We start from the raw sequence: 24,665 nt of genomic DNA on the forward strand, positions 1-24,665 counted from the left end.
AAAAGGGCCTGCACACACTGCAGCCGAAGTTGTGATAGGATCCTCTGTGTGTAAAATGACGTGTGGGCTCAGAGTCGCGGTTCACCCCGTTCCCGACATTCGTGTTCGTGTCTGGAAACTTCCGGGTCGCTGGAGAGGACCGCCCCTCCCGGGGTACACCGGCCAGGGCACAGCAGACGGGTCCGTGAGTGTCCGTCCGGAGGGAAGATGTGGTCGGTTGCCTCCGTGAACGAGGTGACCTGGCGACGGTCATCGGGTGGCCTTTCTGCTGAGCAGGGAGCGGGCACAGGGCTCGATGCCACAGGCGGGACCCCTCCGGGTCACTGGGAGTCCCGCTGGCACGGCGGGGCTCCGTGAGGCCTGTGGGGGCTGCTGCGACCAGGAGCATTGGCCGCGGAGGGTCCACTGGGTCTCACTCAGTGCAGGGGCGGCACCCGGGCGGGAGTCAGCAAGCCTTGTCTGACGAGCCTGTGGTCTGACGGAAACACCTCCGTAGGGCAGATGGGCGACGCGAGGGGGCTGATACGGGTTTTCACTGCCAGTTCCCGTGGCTCTGTACTGGTCCGCCTCGCTGGAGGTGGCGTAAATCAAGGGTATTTCCCTGAACAGGATATGTGCCTATGGAATGTTATTTCCAGAAACTGGAAAAAGACATTTCTCCTAGTGCAAAAAGATGCTCGTGGGATTTGCAAAGCATTCCGGAATTCCACCAAGTTGGTGGCTCGGTCAGCTATCTATAATATGACGTCATATATGATTTCTGTCATTATGATCATAATCAGTTGTAATATTATTATCACTAAACAAATTTCTCTTAGTCTAAACAAAATTGTTAAATTATTAAAGACACCAACCGTACTTAATGAACGCTAATGATGATATCTTGAGAAAACCAGATAGATTAATCCAGATAATTCAATACAAAGGAAGTTGCTGCTTAGTATGTGACCAGTTTCGCAATAGGTGGTTAAATGACACAGAATCCCCTGAATTTTAAACTGTTCTAAATAATGTTAGGTGCTTGCCTTTTCTGTGGGTTAATCATATCAAGAATTTTAAGTTACCTAATTGAAAATAAATTACTCATAAATGTTTCATTTTTAAAATGTGATTATTATAATTTTGTTCAACTCTCCATATCCTTGAAACTTGAAACACAGTATAAAATTTATGACATCGCGTAAGTTAATAGTATCATAAATGTTAACAAACGTATTGCCGATTTTATGCTGATAGCTCCTAAGTAATATGAATGACCAGTCACAGGCCTGTTGGCAACATTTTATTGACAGTTACATTGTTTGCTGTTATTCTGCACATAAACATAAAGTTAAATATATATAATGTGCACCGATATTATTTCCGTTGCCTTTTAAAATGCACTGCTTCATCAGGGACATTGGGACACAGCACTGGAACAGCCTCGGCGCACGCCGTCACAGTCTGACCCCTGTGTCCACCGCAGGCGCTCGCCACCGAAGCCCCCCCTCCCGCCCCCGTCACTGCTCGGCACTCCCCTCTCCACCCACTCCCCCTCCCCAGCCCCATCCCTCCCGTAACCCCGATCTGCTGTCTGCTCCTGTGAGTGTGTTGTTGTGTTGTTCTGTGTTTTTTTTTCCAAAATTCTGCGGTATTTGTCTTTCTCCATCTGACCTCTTTCACCGAGCATAATGTCCCCATGTTCCGTCCATGCTGTTGTCGCCAACGGCAACACTTCAAAGGAGCCCATCAACGACGTGAAAGGGCAACCCCCCGAACGGGAAAGGCAAATCACACATCCGATAAGAAGTCAATATCCAAAATATATAAATAACTCATACAAGTTAACAACAAAAACAAGCAACCTGCCTTAAAAATGGGCTGAGCACCTCAATGGACGCTTTTCCAAAAAAGACGGATAGACGGCCGCCAGGCACAGAAAAGACACTCGATGCCGCTGACCGTCAGGGGACGGGAATCAGAGCCACAGTGAAGCGTCGCCGCGGCCCGTTTCATGGTCAAACCGACAAGCAGCGGCCGGCGTCACCGGAGAGGCTGCGGAGGGCAGGGCGCCCCGCACCGGTGTGTGGGCTGAGGCTGAGCTGGGGCAGCCGCTGGGGCCGGCGGCCACACAGCAGAGCAATGTGCTTGTAGGAAAGCTTCCGAAGGAGTTACGGAAATCCGTCAGTGGCTGAGACTGGATTTCTTGGGCTTTTTTTGAAATTGACTTAATGTCGATCAGTCATAAAAACACGAAATCAGGCAGCTCCGAGGAGTCACTTAGAACGGCGTCGGTGAACACCGACAGCTGAACCCACGCTGGTATGTAGGACCGGTCCACGTGTGCCTCCCTCGTCTGTCCCCAGGTTCGCTGGCCCCACCTCCTGCCTTCTTCCTGTGGCTCCACAAGGCCCGAGGGGCTGGGATGTGCGTCTGGCGGGAGCAGCTTCCCATCTAGCAAGTAGTGGGGACAGAAGGGACGTCACTTTGCTCTATGTTACCAGTTAAACCTCAGTTGATGTTAGTTGCCATTTTTTTTAATGAGGCGTGTTTGGCAGATGGGGTCGATACAAAGAACCAGAAGACAAGGGTTTGAAAAGTCAAAGCTTCTGTCAGCTTTCGTAAGAAAAATGCAGTAAAATGAACTACCTAATGGGGCACTTCTCAGATGAATGTGCATGCATTTCAGATATTTTTCCAAGTGTGGCCTTTGTCTTCATGCTCACTGTTCCCTACAGTTCTTTCTGCGGTCGGTGGCTTTCGGCCCTGCTGCTTCAAAATCAGGTTTTAGAACTGCTACCTGATCCTTTGTTCCTGAGTCATAAAAATATTTTTCTCCCCTTGAATATGTTTAAAACTTCTATAGTGAAAGCTATGCAAAATGACAATATTGCTGTTTGAGTAACAGCATCTAATTCTGCCTGGAAAATCCGCTCGCACCCGCTCTGCGCTAACTCTGTAATCTGGATTATCACATGTGTTTTGTATAACACGGTCGTCGACAGACTCTTTTGCCGTCCCCTTTCACACGAGACTGCAGGAAGGGTCAGAGACTCAGGCTGTGCAGAAATGCATCTTGCTAAGAAACGGCGGAGTCGAATTCGGGGGCTCGTGTCTGTACCGCCCACCTGCGTAACTGGCGGCGGTCTGTACTCCTGCTTTTCCACTTGACCTTGGCCGAGCTGAGAATAGTGTCATGTCGCCGGGCACCTGTACGGTTTACACGACTCCTTTATCTCCTCGATTCCTGCTTCGTGTAAGTGATGACGTAGCCACTCAGCACACGGCGTGCCGTTCCTCTCCGTCATCTTCTCGTCCTGTACTGCGCGGACTTTAACACAGTAAGTCCTTCTTCGGTTGGCAGAAACCCGATCCCGTTTTCTTGTTATTTTCTTTTGTCTGGTGCGTCTGGGTTAGATTTTGTGAATCACCATCTTGGTCCCTCTTCGTTGTAAGCTGTCAACCATTTACTTACTCCAATTACCTCGGAAAAGGTGTGCATTGTCTTGAAACCTTAGTGGAGCAAAGTCCTTCAGTAGTGTTGGTAACTCACCTATTCTTTTTCAAGAGTTAAGTTTTCAATTTCTCTTTCTTTTTTAATTCTTTGAGTTATTTGATTCTTTCAGTCATTCCAATGCGATGCATACAAAAGCCATTTATGGAGGCAAAGAATGCATTTTAGCTACAAGAAGTTACTTGAATAATATGTACTTTTGTAGTGTTACCAGCACCAAAAAAAATAATTGCTTCTAAAATCATCACATGGTTAAAAGTTGTTCTGTTGTTATCTGCAGCTTTCGAAAAGTTGGCACGTGTGTTTCCAACAACACCCTCGTACCAGTCCCTGAAATGTTAGTACCACATATTCATAGTTGTCAGATGCCAGTGTGCTAAATATAAATATGTGGTATAGTATGCATAGTACATATATACTATATACAGTATGTACTATATTATATATACACTACATGCTACACACACACACACACACACACACACACTAATTGACCTGGGAAGATAATATCCCCATTTGCTATTATTTCTAAAGAGCAAGTAAAATTCTCTTTAAGCAAAGATGTTACAGTATTTAAAATTTTAGTTGTTTAATTATAAACCTAGAAATCTGCATTTATTATGCAGGAGAAAGCAATTTACTATAAAATTTGGTCACCAAATAGATATGGGAATAAAATATAGTCATTTCTAAATGGATACAAATTGTCAATGACACCTGTGTCGATGTACATCCGTACGTTACAGATTCGGCACCTGAATGGGGCTTTGCCTGTTTGACGTCTCCCTTCCAGCCTGTATTGTCACCTGTACAGGTGCACTTCACTCAGTCCAGTCTCTCAGAGGTTTAGAGAGTAATTATGTTCTATAAGAGGACTCAGAGATGATTAATGAAGGCTTTATAGTAAATATCATCATATGCCTAAATCAAATCTATATTTCATTTAAGACAGATCTAAGTATTTTTAAATAATACCACTGTTAATAAATATTCCTACCGATAACGAACCATGATTGTGTGCTCACTATGTATTAAGTACAGATGAACTGCTTAAGCAATGATCTTTTAAATATTTGCCATATTTTCTTTCTTCGGAAATAATTGGACTATTCACCCTTATGTATCACCGTCATCTGATTATTTTACAAAGCTTTTAAAACACACATGATAATGCTGAGGAGATCCTTGAACACGCGTGAGCGAGAGAGAACGCGATGGTTCTCCTGCGTCCGCTTCAGAGCCTTCCGTGAGAAGTCCGTGCACTCCACGCTCAGCCACAGGCAGCAGGTCCGGGGATCCAGACAGGTTAGAACCACACGGGAGCCACGTGCCCGCGTGTGGTGAGAAGGGCGTGTGCAGCTCACACTGCCTCCGTGACACGGCCCTGTCACGGGAGTTTGCCTCCAGATGCTCCGTGCCAGTGTCTTCCCGCTTCCGGGAGCCTGCTTCCCAAATCCACCAAAAGTAATTCCTTAAGATAGTCAATTTCCGTTATCTTAGTTTTAAAAAAAGGAAGTAAACCAGTCATCTCACTGTGTTACTTAAAGGAAAGTGTGTCCCGAGATTCCCGATGTCAGGCCTCGCTAGCCTCGGGGAGGGCGGCGCCGTGACCGGCTCTCGGAGAGAAGTGCCCCCTGGGCCCAGGAGAGGCGGCCCGGCGGGCCAGGCCGGGAGCAGGACACCCTGAGCCAGGGCACCGGCTCCGCTCACGTCCACACGTGGTCTCCCGGCTCCCGGCTGGGACACCAGCAGGACACGAGGCGTTGTCCACCCTCCCCCACCCTCAATCCATCACAGACTGCATTTCCCTGCGCTGTCTCTCTCTTCCAGTGATTCCCAGCCACACGGAGTTTTCTCCGCCATGTGCTTGGGACTGTCCCCTCAGACGATTCCAACCTCTCCAGCACAAAGATTAGCTCTGGCTTCCTCCTCACCATCTTAAAAACCCTGCTCCCCACCGTCCTGGATCGGCGCGACAGCTCGTTGGCACAACCTGCGACAGACGGGAGACAGGTGGCCGAGATGCCCAGTTCTCTCATTGCCGGTCACAGAGCGCCGAGTGGCCGTGGTTTCCCGGGTGGTCACCGTCACCCTCGTTTTCCAGCGCTCGGCAGCCAGAGCCCGTGAAGGAAAATGCAGCATGGTGTTCACGGCATCGTGGGAGTGAGCGTTTGTCCCCGCACCTGTGGGCACGTGCCACATGGCGCAGTTACATGGCGGACGTCCGTCCAGAGGAGCTCTGTCCATCTGTTCGAATCCGTTTAAACAGGGTCATTGAGGAAAGAGATCGTAGGGTAACGTATGGGAGCTAGATTCACACGGATTTCCCGCGGCACTGACCGGCTTAGAGAAATTCTCTCCTGCAGCTGAGGATGTTCACAAGCGCAGGTATCCCCCCCACCCCCACCCGTGGCTGTGGTGCAGAGCACAGAAGAAACACCGCGCTGTTCACTGAGTTGGCGCCGGCTGTATGCACCGCGCTGCTCCCGTCGAGGGCGGAGGACCACTGGACCACAGATGTGCTGTGTGATGCACTAGAGGCAGGAAAAGGATTCTGCTCCCTGATTTTTAAGCACTTTGGAATTTACTGTTTACCGTGGAGTTTGTATTTACATTAACCAGGTTCAAACTTACTGGGTAGACAAGAGCCTGGCTCCGAATTTCATGGCCTCACGAGGCCCGGCCGTCCCGCGCACGGAGAAAAATGGTGGAAAAAACCTTCCCGATCCGGCAAAGGCGCACCCGGCCTGGTTCGGCTTTGCGCTGTAGCCCAGGACAGACTTTGCCTAAAATCTCCACAAAACTCAGTGTTATGGTGCTTCACACTCGTGCTCACACATTGTCTCGTATCATTAAAATCTTAACAGGTTATAAAATAAGTGTTCTTATTTTATTCCACTTGTTTTCAGTGCATGTTGGGGGAAGACTGCACTGCTGTGGAATGCACACACTGGGCAAGGGTAGAGCAACATTTAGGAGCTGCCTCGTGCAGAGTCCGAAACCGTGGCTGGGTGTCGTGCTGCCACCCACTGCAACGCAGGACCCAACCGCGCCTCCGGGGGCGGGGTCGGGGTCCCAGCCGTCACTGTCGCTCCTCTGTGTGGATGGAGACTGCCCCCCCGCGAGCTGCTCCCCACCCCGGTGTTCCCCGGAGCTCCCCTCCCTGGCACTGCCCTCCCGCTCACGGACACTCCCTCTGCTTCGAAGACCAGACAGCCACCGAAAACCGGAGGCATCTACATAAGACTTGAAACTCGGAGTAACTCCGTGGTTTAGCCCGAAAACTAAAACGTGGCGAATGCTATAAAGAAAGGCAGTCAAGGAAGCAGAGGGTGTCCCGGCCGGTGCGGCATGAGAAATAAGGGGAAACCCAGGGTTTATAAATTCGTAATTATTTTCATTAGTCTGTCGCTTGCTTAGTGACAGCTGTGTTTCCCGCCGAGGGTGTAAGACCGAGAGAAGGAGGGCGTTGGTGTAATAATGGGCATCGAGTGTTCTGTTCCTGGTGAAATAGAACCACATTTGAGTTTGTGGTTCACGGGCCCTCCCGCCTCTCCCCTCTCCGTCTCCTGTGCAAGTCACCAACGGTTGGTGTGGCGTTCTGCGGATTTTCAGTAGCCTCCTTTTATTAAATGTTCTCATGAGTTTTAGTCTGTTCAATGCTGATTTGCTGAGTAGCTCTCTTGTGAAAGCAGAGAGAGACAGAGGGGTTTATTTTCTATCTTAGAACAAAATTGATCTAAAACTAATGTCCAACAGAAGTACCTCTGCCTTGGAAACAACTTAATATTGCAGCAAAAAAAATTCCACTCTAGGATACCTAAAAAATAAAATGTCCAAAAGAGAAAAAATAAGAAAGAATCACTGCTAATTCCACATTTTTAATCCCTTGCCTTTTGCACTAATCCTTTACTATCTTACACATTTATCTTTGACTAGATATTTCACTGCATGTTTTAACTAATAGCTTTTTAAAAATATGCTAATACTATCCTTGTTTAAAATGTTATTCATGAGAGACAGTTTCTATATCCTTGTCTCCGATACAAATGACTCAGCATGCATCGAAATATATCAGATGGTATAATGACAGGCCTCCCTGTTCTTTTTATCAGAAATATCCCCCAAAGCCCCAAAAATAACATGTGTACCTTTCCCTAATCAGTAGAAATACTTTACCTCACTTAATGGCGTTTTCAATAGTACTCGCTTAATGTGGAATTGAGACATGCTGTTACAACAGCCACACTTTTACAGAAAATGTCTATAATAAAGTTGCAAAATGATGATGCATAGAAAAGCCGATGTCCTGGGGCGTGTCCTTCAGGACGCAGTCAGGGTTGCTCCCTTCAGGAAAACCGCAGGGGACCTTGTTAGCGGTTCAGGCAGCGATGTGCTCCACTCCCACAACGTACCGTTGTTCACGGGTGACACTTGTTTATCAGCACAGTTTGGACATAGAGATATTCTTTCTTCTGCCTTGCTAAATGTACTAAGTCAAAACAATACTAATTAGACACCTTTCCTCCAAATAGGCTTGAAAGAATAAATCAGTGAGGATCAACCCCCCAAATTAAAGACACCTCCCATGTGCATGTATTCCTTCAGCATTTTATATTTTCTCCTCACTTAGAACTCAGTAGAATAACGGTTTTAATGTATACTGTAAATCAACTTTTGTCCCACTAACAAACCTGGAGCTGTGTAAAGGAAGAGGTTTGGTAACCTTGCCTGCCCTGGTATTTCTAAACCTAAACTAGCAGGTACCTAGTATACGAGGTCTGTCCAGATAAAGTCCAGCCATTGTTTATATAATGAGAACAGTTAGTGTGACATCGATGTGACCTGGCAGCCGAGGAGAGTGGACTGGAACACACCTGTGTGAACAATGACGACCTCACTGCCCTAGTCAGCAGGGGTGGTAGACACTGTTGAGTGAGCACGTGTGCACTGTGTGGCCGTCACATTCAAAATGACTGAGCGAGTAAAGCAACGAATGTGCATCAGATTTTGCATTAAAGCCTGAACATTCCTCCACGGAGACTGTTCAGATGACTCAGAGGCCGCAGCTGTGGGCAGCTGGTGACTGGCAGCTTCATCACGACGATGCACCCACTCACGCATCACGTCTCTTACAGAAGTTTTTTGGCAAAACAGCAAATCACCCAGCTGACTCAGCTCCCATACAGCCCAGATTTGGCAGCCTCTGACTTCTGGCTTTTCCCAAAACTAAAATCTCCAGTGAAGGGGAAAAGCTTTCACACCATTGATGAGACTCAGGAAAATATTGACGGGGCAGCTGAAGGTGACTGGGAGAACTGTGTGAGGTTCCCGGTGCCTGCTCTGAAGGGGACTGAGGCGCCATCGTCCTGTGTGCAATGTGTCTTGTACCTTGTACCTTCTTCCATAAATGGCTCTATTTTTCACAGTGCATGGCTGGATCCTCTCTGGACAACAGTTATGCTTCAGACAGACGGGATGACATCACAGAGAGGACCAAGGGGGAGTCGTGGGCAGTCGCATGGATGAAGAGGGTCAGGAGCACACTGCTGCTGACCGAGCCCCCCTCCTACTCGATGGCACCCCTGTCAGCCCTCCGCCTGGGTGTCCGCTTGTCAGACAAGACAGACCCCACGCAGCCGGTCGTCACGCAGAAGGACCCACTGACACCACATACTGCACACGCCCCATCCACCTCGGGAAACGCCTCGCCTCACCCGTCAGCTTCTCTGCCCGGGGACCAGAGTCAGGCTCTGGGGGGACAGCTGAGACCGGGTGCTCCCGGCCGCCCCGCCCTGTGCTCGCTCTGCTCTAAGGCAGACCCCTCTACCACTGCTCAGAGCTCCTTGCTGCACGCTCAGTTAAAGTGCAATATTTGAAGAGGCTGTTTAGGGATGAAACCTGCAGTCGATAAACATCAGTCGAGTTCTGAGCCTGTGCCAGCGCGGCTCCAGGTGCCAGGGGTGCATCGACAGGTGGACCGCCGTCCTCTGCGGCCAAGGGCTCTCGGGTCAGGGGTCGCGGGACACGTGGGTGGGGCCGCCAGCCAGCCAGCTCCAGGGGAGTCTGTCGGACCCACGACCGAACAGCACTGGCTACTTGTCGTCATTCTTTCGAACAAAAGTCCAAACAGGGACGTCTGCCCTTGAGAAAACCGATCCTCGTTTGCTCTGCCCTTGGCTACAGCTCGACTCACACGCTGACCATGGAGCACGGGGCAGCTTGCGTCCAGACCCAGGGTGTCCGCGGCAGGGGCGGCGGAGCGGCACTTTCAGTGTGCGCGTGAGTACGGGTCTGCGTTACGGCCACGTGCGTGAGCGTGTGTGTTATACATGAGTGTGCGTGAGCATGTGTGTTATACATGAGTGTGCATGAGCATGTGTGTTATACACGGGCATGTGAACAATTCTGCGTTTACGTATGCATTATAAATGTTTCTGTTCTAAATATATACGCTACAATGTGCACACATTTTTGGCAGATTCCTGTTGAACTTACTAAGATACAATGGCAGAGGAAATGTTACTAAAGTTAATAAATGATTATTTGTTTATAAGGATAACAAGAATAGTATCCAGTTTTCCATTAGATTGAGACATACACATTTAATTTTTAATGTAACGTGGCTTCAAATTGAACGTCAGCAATGTGTTTTTTTCTTTACTGCATGGAAATACGAGTGGAAATTAGAGGTGATGTACAGAAAAGTTGTTGAATAGTAACCCACCGGCTATGTGTAAGATTTACGTACAGGAAGTTCCCTCCTTGGGCCTTCACCCCACACCACACCGGAAGTCACAGCCCTGCTGCTCACAGACACCCCCAAAGCCACATGTCCCCTGGTCGCTGCCGGTCACTGTGTCTGAGCCCTGGAGCCCAGCCTGGTGACCCCTGTGGGGTGATGCCGCATGGACAGGGGGAGAGCTACTTTGAAAGCTCTTTACATGAAATCTGTTCTATTTTAGTTTTTCTTAAGGGCAAAGGAATGAAAAATATATAATACGCCACAGCCACCAACACCCTGAAAAGACCTGAAATTGCATCTACCAAAGTGATGTTTAAGTTGCCACAGGTGTCCTGGAAGGGGCCAGCTCCGAAGTCGCTGGCAGGTGAGCCGGCGTGCAGCCGCCGGGGCTCGGACGCTGACACGGAGAAGCGCAGTGACGTCGGTGGGGAGAGACGAGGGGAGACCGAGGCACCGGCAGGGCCAGGCCCTCTGCACGGGGTTCTTCAAGAGCACAGCATGCTCTCACATTGTCTCCTAAAACTGCATTGTCCCGTACTGTCCTTCTTGTGAGTGCACGATTTGAAAGGAGACTCCCCCTTTCGATGTCCGAAGCCAAAGAGCGCCTCCTCATAGCTCTGGCAAGCGATGAAGACAGTGGACATGGGTATCGAGGTGTATGAGCTGCAATGAACTTCCCAAGACGTGATTAAAAGGCATGATTCCACGGCCCACAGGCTTATCTTAGTATTTAATTAAAATACTTCTAAGAATCTTAAACAAATAATACAGTATGGAGGAAATAAAGAGGCAAAATAAAGAGTGGATGTACCTAAATTCAAAACTGCCCCAAATCCCTTAGAGGAAAAATGAGTTAAAAGTGCAATGTCATGGGGGAGGAAGGAGCGCCCTCCAGAGGCGGGAAGGTGCAGGGGATGCTGGGCAGGTGGACTCTCGCTCAGTCATAGACCCTGGAATAACCCTCAACTCCCCCAAAAGGCCACCACTGACAGCCTGCTGGTCCCCGGAGGCCTTACAGGTAACATAAGCAGCCGACAGACACCCATTTTGTGTGGTATGTGCATCGTATGCTGTGTCCTTACAACACAGTCAGCTGGAGAAAAAGTGTAAGAAAATCCATTTACCGTCATTGTTGGAAAGGACCCTCGTGGACGTGGGCCCAGGCAGGTCACAGTCGGGCTGTCCATCCAAGGGTCAGTGTAACTCTTTCTGCCAGGAACTGAGGTCTCCAGAAAGTCTAAGATATGTGCCCGGTAACTCTTAAATAATAGCTCTCAACCCTAGGTAGCCCTTGATAAACACCCCTATAAACCCACACGCACAGGGTCCTGCCCCAAAGTGACCCTGTCAGTTTTCTCTCAAAAGAGCCATGTTAAAAAAAATGTCAGTTGAATAAATTTAGGTTGAGGTCCATTAGCAAGCGTTGAAGTGGAAACTCTCAACTGGCAACTCTCGACCTCGGCAGGTGGGCTTACCCGCACAGCCACCGTTCCCATGACTACAGCCACCCACAAACTGTGTACTGGGGCTCCAGGGCCAGTTACTGTCCACCCAGCCCCCCAGTTGAGAGAGGGAGCACCCGTGTCACCACCGTAGGGGGCAGGAGTGACGGTGTTCCTCCAGGAGGAGGACACGGAATGAGGGGCCCCCAGGGGGGCCACTTTCCGGTTGTGTGGGTGCAGGAGACCAGGAGGCCGCCCCGCCGGCGACCCTTGGTCAGCAGTTTACAAACGGCTGCCACATGCGTGAGCTTATTCCATCGCCATACTGTGAGCTAGGGGCCGTGTCACCGCTGGGCCTTTTAGCTTGCAACCTGAGGCTCACAGACTTTAAACACTTTCACCAAGATCTTACCTGTGAGGAGAAGGAACCCAGAAACAACTCCAGAATCGTGGCCCCTGGCACACCAGCCCCCATTCTCACAGCAGGTACGAGATCAAATGAAGTGCTGAAACCAGAGTGATGTGTAAGACATAAAGAAGCATAGAGAACAGGGACTCGGTTGTATTTTTATGGAATTCATTGGGGTGATGTCGGTTAACAGGATTGCACTGGTTTCAAGTGCACAGTTCTGTGACGCGTGAGCTGCACGCTGCATTGTGTGTGTTCACCAGCCAAGGTCCAAGCTCCTTCCCTCGCCGTGTACGTGACCCCTGTTCCCTCTACGACCCACCCCTTCCCTCTGGTCGCCGCCATTCTGTCCCTGTGCCCACGGGCTCGGCTTTGTCTTGTTCGTCCACGCGCTGCTCTCAGTTCCGTGCCCCACACGTGAGTGAGGTTGAGTTTCCGTCTGACTTATTCCTCTTAGCATGTCCTTCCGATATCTATCCGTGTTGTCGCAAGTGGCAGCGCTCAAGTGTTTTTCCAAATGGTTTCTAACGATCCGTCCTCTTTTTAAGGGTTTGATTCGACTTGAAAAGGCAGATGATACACAGTCACTATATATAAAATAAAATAAAAATAAAAGCAGCAAACTAACAGAGTGTACAAAGGAGCAAGGATGTCCCCCTCCGGCCCCTGAGCCGCCTCTGGTCCCAGCCCCCAGAATCCCGTCTGTCTGTCCGTCCGAGGCCCCACATCCGTGGGGGCTGTTGCTCGGTCGGTGGGAACCCACTGCTGGAAAACCAGCTGACAAACAGCAGTCACACGTCAGCGCCTTCGTTGCCGGGAGCGGGGTCGGGAGTCGGAGGGCACCACGCACAAGGACACTCGGTGACCCAGTGACCCACCGGGCAGTCGGGCAGCAGCAGAACCACGTATGTTACAGTCACACGGCTGCTTGAGATGAAGTCATGGATCGGAAACTCTGAGAACAATTTACAAAGATCGAAACTTTTCCAAATCCTGGCTCTTCCCTTAGGATCTTCACATCACACTGACTTTTTTATCTTTGCTGAAGTTTTCCTTTTTTAAGGTAGAAGAAAAATAAACTGTAAAGAATTATAGGCTGTGTCAGAGGATTCTGGGAGATTGCTGCTTCCTTTAGATTGCTTCTTTATGAAAACATTTTTCTTCTCTGGCCCAATAAAGTTATTGCTCCCCACTGTGAGTACTTTTTCTCTTTCTTTTTGGTGCGGTATTTTGATTTTTTTCAGCCTTGGCTTTAAACCTGGGAATGCTACTGTAAAAACACCACACACCCCCACAGACACACGCAGACAATGCACACCTACCATTACCCAGCTTTACAAGCCTGCCAACGATTTGACCGCATCGCCTTGGCCACAGATATAACTGAAATAAAAATTTAAAATCTCAGCAGATTTGATAACCCTGGTAGTAGGTTCTTGAAAATGTAACCATAAAAATCGTTTGATGTCTTGAACTCTGTTGAGTGTATTGGATTTCTGGGAACCGACCTCTATTGTGGCCAAACATTTATGAAACAACCCAATTTAACTTTTTTTAACCCTTTTTCCTCTCCACCTTCTCCATGATGAATCTGTAGTATTTCACACATAAGTCTGGGCCTGTTACATGTTAAGGCCATTTCAAATGGGAGGGACGTGGTTCAGCAGTTCGTCCATGTGTGCACGAGGCCTGGCTGCTGTTGGGGCCCCACGCCCTCCCTAAGCGGCAGGCGTGGCTGGGGAACTTAGGCCCCTGCTGGGCATTCGGGGTCTGTCCTTCTGCCTGGCGCACTGTTCGCTGTCTTGCAGCCACTCAGCAAACTCTGATCGACTTGAACAGCAGAGTCAGAATCAGCTCAACTTTTGCAGCTCGACTTCGCGGCCAGGACAAGAACATATACTTCAACAAGGTTGACCGCAGCCCGTGTGAGACGCCGGGCGGGCTCCGCACAGCTTCCCCCTGATGCCCCGGCGCGAGCGGGCAGCCTCGCGGCAGAGGGAAGCGTCCCTGGCGAGGCGCACCTGCACGGCCGCTGCCGGGCTATCGGTTTGAACAGAGAGAGTGAGTGTGGTTCTGCACGGACAAGTGAGACTTGATCAAAAGTTAAATTGCTCATCATGCAGGCAGCTTATATTGAGATCTAACTGACAACATACACTGGGTAGAATTTACCACAGTTGTATTTTCTTGATTCCTTCCACTTTTCTCCTCTTCCGTTTGTGTTCTTGCTTTGTCGCTGTGAGGACCCCGCGCTGCTCCACACACGAGGGTGCGGCTCCCTCCTCCCCCTGCTCTCCCCACCCGTCTCCGCGTTCATTCCTCATCTGCCGGGGCGTCCTTGCAGCCCCCCGTGTCTCAGGACCCCCGGCGTCATCCAAGGGGCAAAAGTTCTGAGTGTGTTTTAAGCACCTGTGATCTTTTACCATCGATACTGACTTCCCACATAAATGCAGCACCTTTACTGTCCAGCAGCAGGCTCTCGGAGTGTGCAGCGTAACTACTCCCCCGTGAAGGTGTGCAAACACGGAAGGGCATTTAGAACAACCCGAGCTCCTGAAGGTGCACAGGGAGGCGTGACCGCCCGCGAGCAAGCCCGGGCGCATCCCGGGAGGCGGTGGGAGGCAGCGGAGTGTCCTCCTCACGGCCTGTGTGTTCTCTCTCCGTGTGTGTGCGGGCGTGTATGTGGGGGGCGGGGTCTATTTTACGTGTGTGTGTGATTTGTATGGCAAGGATGGAAAGAGAGACTCATAAAAGGTGGACGCCCAACTCCAGGGCAGGACTGGAAATCTGTACCCGAGTCACCGCGAACTGTGCAGGACACACAGACATACGTGTTCACTAAACACTTACGGTATTTAAAGCGCAAACACAATGTAACGGGCACTAACGGAATTGCTATGCTCTTGAGAAGCTGAACGCTGTCATGTTAACCTTGGCTGCCTTGCTGTGTTGCCGGCCGTCCCCCTGGGGGAGGGCAGCCTTACGCCGCGGAGCCCCCGGCTGCGCCCATCCGCGCTTCTCCCTGGGTTGGGGGGGCACATGCTGTGCGGGGAAGATCTAGCGGGGGCAGCGGGGCAGTGGGCGGCACCAGCTCTCCCTCGAGCCACCCCCAGCACGGTGGTTCTGCCCTCCTGCTGCCCGAGGACAAGGCACCCTCCAAGCAGATGGGAGTGGGGCAGGAAAGCAAATGCCCCCACGTCCGGGGTGCAGTCAAGGCCACCCTCAGGCCCGCGGTCAGTGCGGGGCCGTTCCCGGCAGCCCCACCCGTCAGCATCGCGTGACCGCCACCCAGGCCGTTCTCATTCTTGGGTCCGACCGACGTGCTTCAGCTAAAACTAAAATTCACATCCATGTGTAGATACCAAGGTCAAGTACAAAGCCCAAACTGGGACGAAAAAAAATGGAAGAATCACCTATTAAAAAATCATCAAGAAGAGTGTTTTCTATTTTTAAAAAGGCAACGTTTTCGCATAAAACTCATCTCTACCCGTCTAAAAGGACTGCACTAAGCCAAATTGTTCAGTTAAAAGGCTTTGCTGTAGAACCTGGGAGCTAAATGGAACAATTCCTTCTCGTTACCCTGGTCGGCAGACTGGCATCATCTCTCTGGCCGCTCAGCTGAGCCCCGAGATTCGGGCGGCCCCGGAGCCTCTGAACCAACGTTACCCCGCAGCGGCTCGGCGCGCCTGCGCAGGGCGGCCGCCTCCGCGCGCGCGGCGCTGGACCCACGATCCTCTAATCTGATGCCGTTTCTAAGCAACGGTTGTTTAAGAAAACGCGTAGAACGGTCGGCGGAAGTCCCGTGTCCTCGCCTGAAGCCCCGGCCTGGGTGGCGAACGTGAGCGTCCGAGGTCGAGGTCACGTCGGCCTCAGGGAGAAAAGCGGTTCTCGCTCCCTGCGCGTTGGCGCGCTTCCCCAGCGACGCTGCCCCTTCGGGTCGCTGGCGGTTTGTTACACAGACGCTGCTCGTTTGTCACCGGTCGCACCTCGTAGAACTTGGTCATAAAGAAGGTGAGCTTTAGGGAATGTAAGAGTTCGTGCAAAACTCGCCTTTCTAAAGCGCTGGCCGTGTGGGGGGCTGTAACCCGCAGGCCGAGCGGGACGTGGCTGGGCCCTGAGCGCCGAGCCCGGAGAAGCGGAGAGTATCCGGGTTATGGGGGAGGGTCAGCAGTCAGGTGAGGCCCAAGCGTGTGCCGCGGACCCCCGAGACACCCCTGCGATTGGACGGCAGAGGTCAGCCCGTCTCTGCTCCGTGCCCCTGGCAGCCGTTGGGGAATTGTGTGTCTTTTTATTTTAACCAGCAGTGGAGTGAGTAACCGATGGCTCTACCCGTTTTCCCCGCCAGGAAAATGAGACCAGTGTCAAACACTCCATTCATTATGTGTCGTCTGGCCCAGCTTCCTTGGTGTTGCTCGTGTACACAATTCTCTCATCAGCAAGCTTTTCTAAAGTAAAACGCCAGTGCCCTTTGATGTGTTTGCAGTCACGCCCGAGTAACTGCCACCACAAGCAAACCTTGCTTCTCCAAACCAGTCCTGAGCCGGTGGGACGGGGAAGCCGTTACCGCACCTGCGGAGCGTGGGCGCTGCGCTCCGGCCTCGCTGAGCGGCGGGTGACGAACTCAGCTCGCGGGGAGTTCCACGGGATCGCGCCCGAGGACCGCGGAGTCGGGGCGGGCGGGTTCGCCCGGCGGCGCGCACTGGATTGCACACAGGCCGGGAGGGAAGTCGTGTAAGTCGTACGGAGAAACGCACCCCACGGGTGTCCAGTCAGGGGCATTAGCAGTAACTCCCTCCGCCCGTGCGCGCGCACGTGCGTGACAGGGAGGTCAGACTCTGGAAACGCACTTGGCGGAAAAGGACACCTCAACCCGGTCCCTGTAGGCGGCACTCGGCGCCGGTGGACACGCGGCTCCCTCGGTCCGCCAGGGCTCTCTGCGTGCGCTCTGCATTGGTTATCGGTCGTTGGCAAACGCGGGTGCTGCTCGAAGTCGTCTCCCGTGTGCTTGCCCCTCCCTCCTTTCAGAGCCGACACCGCGTTCCCTGCCGCATCACAGACCACGCGCCTCCCTGTACCCAGGCCGGGGTGTGAGAAGAACCTTTGCCGGCGACTTTCTGTGCGTCTCTAGGGTGCCGCTGAACCGTGGGGACAGTTCCCGAGTGTCGAGCGCTCAGGAAGTGCAGGCGGCTGTCCCCGAGTTCACGCACGGTGGCTGAGGAGGCCTGTTTGGCTCACGTCACTATTCTCAAAACAACTGTGCTCTGAACCAAGGGGCAGAAGACTAAATCTATTTTCATTCTGGGGAAGTTTATCATCCCTCTTTTATAAAATCCACAGGGACAGATAGTTTTCCTTTTACAAGATTAACACTGAACTATTTCTTTAAAACTCGAGAACGGGGCATCTAGGGAACTGAAGACACTGTATGATGTTGTGACGGTAGATACACCGTTAGCACGTTTTCCCAAACCCAGGCAGATGCACACGGACGGGGGGCAGCAAGGCCAGCCACGGGTGTCCGTGACCACCATGTGCCCACACAGCCTCGTTCTTGGTGACAAGTGTCCTGTCGGGTGAACGGTACCAGTGATGGGAAGGCCCTGGGTATGTGCGGGCTGGAGGAACATGGGGAATCTCTGTAGTTTCTTCTCACAGCGGCTGTAAACCTGAAAGTGCCCTAAAATTGCCTTTAAAAAGCACAAGATAGGTTAAAAATATGTAATGACATATTGAAAAGTGGAAGACTAAAGTGGCAGTGATAAAATGAACGTGGTGAGTGTGAGTAATCAGTAAGCTGTCGTGAAGGTGGATGAGCATAGTATTTTTAAAAAAACAGAGAATGGGGATTGAGCACGGGCTGTGAACCAAAGCATCGCAGGTTCGATTCCCAGTCAGGGCACATGCCTGGGTTGTAGGCCATGGCCCCCAGCAACCGCACATTGATGTCTCTCTCTCTCTCTCTCTTTCTCCCTCCCTTCCCTCTCTAAAAATAAATAAATAAAATATCTTTAAAAATAGAGAATGGACATTCCTGTCCTCCCAAATGAACCTGCCTACACCCTGCAGAGCTGGTGGAAGTCGTGAGGACTAGCACACCACACTTGCTCTCTTTCTACTTGACGTTCCATGTTTGTTTCACCAGGTGTACGGACGCCCGTTCTACCTGTGGGGAGGCTTGCTTGTGTGTGTGTGCACACCCGTGGAACACGGCAGTCAGGGTACAAGTCGCTCACAAAGCCTCCTCATAGCCCACATTCAACGCCGCCTCCACCCACGGTCTTTGGTGACCACCGACCTGACGTCTGCCCTTCACCCTCGGCCTTTCCCCGAACACACACGAGACACGTGGGATCGCGTGGTGCACAGCGGCCGGCGAGGGTCCCCGCTGAGCGGGCGCTGCAGCGGCACGGCTGTGTGCTCGGTGAGCCGGCCGCTGTGCTCCCCACGCTGAGCGGTCCGATCTGTGGACATTCGACCACGTGTCCCGGTTCCCGGCTGAGCAACATCCGGGTGTTTCCAGTTTGGGGCTGGGGGAACCGAGCTGCTCCAGGAGACGGGTGGGTGTCGGCACTGGACAGAACAAAGACCCAGACCAAAGGGTCAGGACGACGAAGGAGACACTCACGTCCAGAGCCAAGGAGGCGGAAAGAAAACAGCGGAAGGGCTGAGAAGGAGCCGGCAGGCACGTGGGAGGAGGCGGCGTGAGTGGCACCTCCAGTCGCTCAAGGGCAGGCCAGCCGGCGCTCACTGTGGGTGGAGAGCGTGGGAGGGGCACCCTGGACACGGAGCGGGGGCGGGCGGGCAGGCAGGTCCCGACTCCAGGTTCTGAGACTCAGTTTCGAAAACGAGACAGGAGGCACCTATTGTAGAGAACTGATGCATATATACGAATATATGTACATATACTCAGCAGCAATCTAAAATTTTATCTACGTAATTTCCAGTAATTAGAAGGTCAGTCACAGTACCTATGAATTTCACAATCAAAACTAATCGTATCTGTAACAATACGGACATCATCAGTGTGGATAGGATTTTGTAGAAGTACGCTATTAGAGTCTCTCTTACTAATGTCCTTGTCCAACTAGAACCCACCAGCCCGGCAGCTCGCTGCCCACTAACTCACACAGTCGCTCTTCGGGGCACTCGGCAGAGCGAGGAGCACACGCCTGTGGGAGACCAAGTGTCGCCCTGTTCGTCCTTATTCCCGGAGAAGATAAACACTCAGCAGCTGGTTCCCATTTTCTCTGTATCTTCTAGATAAGTTTCTATGACAGAAGCATTGAGAAAACTAAGTGACTTTGTGGGTAAAACGGTACTTGGGGTGATGACAAATTTAAAAAGGCATGTGGTTTCTGAGCCGAGCTTCTAAAACCGAATTTCAGACGGTGAGAAGGGCGTGAGACCTTCTCAGGGAGAGAAGCCCATCCATCGACGAGGTTCTGAGCTATAAAAACTGTAACTCGCAGAGTGGCCCCGCAAGGCGTGACCGGGGTCCCTTGTTCCAGCCTGGTCACAAACAGAAAAAGCCCCGAGCCGCCAGCCGGGTGACGGTCACACCCTTCCCTGCATGGCTGACGGGCCGCGTGCGGTGGGGACCTGTGCCAGCAGCCGACGAAGGCCGAGTAGGGGTCAGCGAAGTGTGACGAGAGGGGACGCAGGCAGGACAACGGAGACCGTAACTGCACACAGTTGGCACCAGCACAACCTTGTACTCGTGCATAATGAGCACTTTTCTTGTCGGCTGATTATTAAATTTCAGTCATGGCGTTGCTTTGGCTTTCTTCTCCCCTAACAAGAACTTTGATTGCTGTGTTATGTTTTCTTAAGGAAGGATTCACTTGATTTTTTTTCCTGATCGTTGAACTTCAATCTGCTTGTGAAATGAAACGTCTTCCTGAAGTTTTAGCTATTGTCTGAGCGTGGGGTTGTCAGTGACTGGTGCTCCCTTGGGTTAGGAAGCGGCTTGTGTAATTCCGTCCCGGGTCGTTTATTCTGCTAATTGCCATCACGAAGTTTTACACCGATGCCTCGCTATCGGTCGTGTTTCCTCGGCCCTGTCTCCTTCACTTCCGACCACACTCGCTGCCGCGCCACCTGCACACGAGCAGCTGTGGGTCGGCAGGACCCACAGGTGTCACCGACGGGCCCTGTGACAGGCGTGTCCCCTGCTGGGGGGCAGGTCAGGTGGCGCTCCAGAAATGGGGCTTTGGGGAGCTGCACGCCCGGTCACACGGCTGGCGCCCAGGAGGCCGAGGCCGCTGGCTCCGGCCCTCTGAAGGGACAGGTGCGTGGGCCAACCTGGACACCTTCCCGCCTCTCCGCGGAGACACCGAGACACTCCTCACATCGCTGCGGCATTCGGTTCGTCTCCAGAGTTCTGAAAAAGTTGATTTTCTCAAGTGCCACTAGAGCCATCACACAGAGAACACATAATGAACCTTTGGGCCAACCCGACATTCCAAGGTCTGTTCAGAATGCGTCCAGTCACGCACTATGAAAAAGAGAGACATTTACTGAAGAAGATACAGGACCCAAGACACACTGTACACAGGACAATGACGCCTCAGTCCCCTTCAAAGTCAGGACCTCCTTGAGGAAACCTGGGTCGCTGGTGGAGGTTTGAATCAGTCAGTAGCACCTGCAGGAGATGCTCCTCCTGCTCTGGTGGCAGAAGCCGTGGAACCAATTTTGCCGTAACACGCTTCACGCCAGGATTCTGCATCGAAATCTCAGACACAGTGGTCCTGGGAGTCCCCAGGTCAGCTTCCAGTTCTCACACTGTCCGTCGCTGGCCTTTGCTGACTGCAGCCCACACACCGTCACCATTCACAGGTGCTCTGCTTGCTGCAGGCCTTCCACAACGTGGGTCACTTTCCACAGATGCTCCACCATCTTTGAAGTGTTTGTGCCACACTTTTATCTGTGCTGCACTCATTGCATCGTCCCCGACAGCCTTCTGAGTCATCTGAACAGTTTCCACAGAGGAATGTTCAAGCTTAACGCAAAATCTGATGCAGATTCATGGCTCTACTAGTTCAGTCATTTTGAATGTGACGGCCACACAGTGCACACGCTCACTCAATGGCATCTACCTCCCCCACGGACTAGTGCAGTGAAGTCGTCATAGTTCACACAAGCACATTCCAGTCCACTCTCCTTGGCTGCCAGGGGACATCGATGTCATGTAAACCATTCTCAGTATATTAAGAAGGAGAAAGTCTGTCTGGACTTTTATTTTAAAAGTCTGGCTGGACTTTTTCCAAATAGACCTTGTATTTCAATATTTTAAGGATGACTTATTGGGATAATATTTCTTATCCAATGTAGAGATAGAAAAATTGATTGTTTGATTTGTTTGGATCATAAATGGTATAATTGTGGGATTTAGAATTATAATGATATCCCTCTTTTCTCAGTATTCTCTCTCTCGGAAATGTTGGCCTCAGTCTTAGGAGAATCCACAAATTTTGTAGCACCAATGATTGATGAGCATATTTCATACAGATTAAGATCAGTATCTTGATTTCCCTCCAGGATTGTTTAACTATTCCAAAAGTGTGTGGGCATATACACATCCATGTTTATAATATAAATGTTTTTACATCCCCATACTATTTAGTGCTGATAACACTTTAATATGGATATTTGCACAGTAATACCTTTGGGTTGAAATCCAGATTCTGTTTGCATATTAATGTGTTGTATGGTTTTAGAAAGCGTGGCGGACAATGACTGTGACTGGGTTTTCGTGTCATTGTGGCCCCAGAGTGACCCATGGCCCTCGGAGGGGACACGTGAAGGGACTTCACGCGTCCCTTCCCCCGGCTGAAGCCGAGGGTAGTGGCGTGGTCCTCCATGACATAAAAAATGCGGTGTTACCATTGTAAATGTATTCTGCATCGTTTGCAATGTGTCAAATAAGGAAGGAAAATGTTCCAGAACTTCTTGAGGGGATTTTTCTCGAGTTGGCGGTGTTTCCTGTGCGTAGCTCACGTCCCATCCCTGCAGGGGTGTGTGTGAGCACGTCAGTTGTTTGTGGATAGGTGGGTGCTCACTCACACAAACGTTTTGGAAACTCTCGGCTGTGACAGCTGTCCAGCCTCATCAGGTGTTCCATCCAAAACAGCGAACGGATACCTCACACTTCTTCTTACAAACGATTCCATGTTGCCTGTGGTGTATTCAGTTCCTTGGTTTTATGCTGCTGTTCCCAGTTAGTAGGTAAATTATGGGTCTCAAATAAGAAGGGGGTCCTGGGCAGCACTGGTGACACCATCTGGGCATTTTTTAGGCACTTGGGGACCAGCAGTGTCTGAAGGTGGACAGGCACCTCGTCTGTGACACTGCCATTTCTTCCTTGGGAATGTCCCCAAAGAAATACGTCCCCGAGCGCCACAGAAGCTGTGGTAGCACTACAAGAAAGAAAGAGAAAGAAAGAAGGAAGGAAGGAAGGAAGGAAGGAAGGAAGGAAGGAAGGAAGGGAAGGAAGGAGGGAAGGAGGGAGGGAAGGAAGGAAGGAAGGAAGGAAGGAAGGAAGGAAGGAAGGAAGAAACCGGGAGGGAGGGAGGGAGGGAGGGAGGGAGAAAAAAGAAAGAGCAACTAGTGCTACCTGGAAACCAAACCCCATTAAGAATAAAATGGAAACAGCCCTGGCTGGCGTAGCTCAGTGGATTGAGCGCGGGCTGGGAACCAAAGTGGCCCAGGTTCGATTCCCAGTCAGGGCACATGCCTGGGTTGCAGGCCATAACCCCCAGCAACCGCACATTGATGTTTCTCTCTCTCTCTCTCTTTCTCTCTCTCTCTCTCTCTCCCTCCCTTCCCTCTCTAAAAATAAATAAATAAAATCTTAAAAAAAAAAGAAAAAAAAAAGAATAAAATGGAAACATTGTGGCTGTTTGGAGAAAGAGAATCTGAATCGATGACCGTGAGCCACAGGGAACAACGTGAAAATAAATAAGACCCTGTAAGCTTCCCACCGAGCAACAGGAGCCGGGCACGGAAGAGCAGGTGCTCTGTGACGCGGGGTGAACAGCACCCGCACCCGGGGAACCTCACCCTGCACCAGCAGTCGGGGCAGCGCTTCCGTGCAGGAGGGGGACCCGCGCTTCGTGAGGACGGCGGGACCTGGGCCCGGGCCGCGCGCTCGCCGAGCAACCCTAAGGGGCATCACGCCCCCCACGAGTGTGCCCGTTCCCGCATCCGTCAGGCTCCCACTGTTTCCTTCTAAAAAGAGTGCGGGTGTCAGGGGTAATTCTGTTCAAATACTGTCTGTCTGGAAATATGAACGGAAACAGAACAAAAGAATAACAATAAGCTGAAATACGTCCTAGGAATATTTGTGTTCTGAGCGCAGGTGGGGTGGGCAGCCCCGGCGCCCGATAAACCACGCGAAGGATTCCATGGTTCACGGCAATCACAGCGGCGCTGCGCCTGGGAGGCCGAGGGCTTGTTACTTCCTCTAACAGACGGCGCCGTCCGCACCGGTGCGATTCATTGCGCCAGTCGGTCAGAAGTGCCCGGGATGGAGGCAGAACTTTAAGCGCCGGTCCGTGCAAAGCTTGCCTCCTTAAACGGGAGCCCCGAGGAGGGTTCCAGGGGGAAGGCAATGAGGCACCTGCCCCGGACGGTGGTCAGTGGAGTTGACTTGGAGGAGCTGGGAGGTCCGGTAAAGCCAAGGAACCAGTGCCCTTCCCACCTTCCTCCATAGACACAGCTGGCACTCCAGACGTGTTCCAGCACTTCGTTCAAACGCCAGAAGCGGTGGGCGACGAAACTATGGAATTTGATGGTTTCTTCTGTGTCAGAAGGTATGGCATGAACTGGTTTCCCCAAGCCTCTTCAAGGTGTCCACAGAACAGCGCCCTCTTTCAGGACAAAGTGGCGGTCACAGTCTGACAAGAACGGTCATCGCCATGTGTGACCGCCGGGGGGGTGTGAACACTGTGGGGCCTGGGACCCCAGGCCCAGGAGGACGGGACACCTGGGGTCCAAGGAGGACGGGACACCTGGACTCTGGCTCCTCCTGACAGTCACTCTGACTTCCTGCGTCTCAGGGGTCTTACTTGCAACAGAGAGAGGAGGGCGCTCAGCCCCTGGGGGTCTTGAGACACTGGGACCTGCCGGGAAGCCAGAGCAGGTGTCTGCCTCGTTGCTCAGGATGAGGTGTCCGCACCGGGAGCAGGGCCTGCAGCGGGGCAGGCTCTCCCGCTGTCTCGTGGGGACTCATTGTCCGGACGGCCACCTGTCTGTGAAATGGGCCTTCGGGGGCTCTGCAGTTTGGGCTGAGTCCCCCTGAAATGAGGGAGAGTTCCCTCCAGGGGGCCGAAGACCGCTAAGGTGTGCGTACATCTTTAGGAGGAAGTAGACACTTGCTCCTGGTCGGCATTCCAGAACTGAAGGCGAACTCCCAAAGTCCTGGTGATGTTTAATTATCAGTGCCACGATACGTCCTATTTTACCTTACTTACCGGTCTACTTTATTCACGTTCTAATTTAGTTTTTTGGAAAATCACACTGGGATTACAAAAAAAAAAATCTTCCAAACTGTGTTTGAAGAATATAAAAGTCACGGCG

Source organism: Phyllostomus discolor, chromosome 8 (genome assembly GCF_004126475.2).
Source record: "Phyllostomus discolor isolate MPI-MPIP mPhyDis1 chromosome 8, mPhyDis1.pri.v3, whole genome shotgun sequence".
Lineage (NCBI taxonomy): Eukaryota > Metazoa > Chordata > Mammalia > Chiroptera > Phyllostomidae > Phyllostomus > Phyllostomus discolor.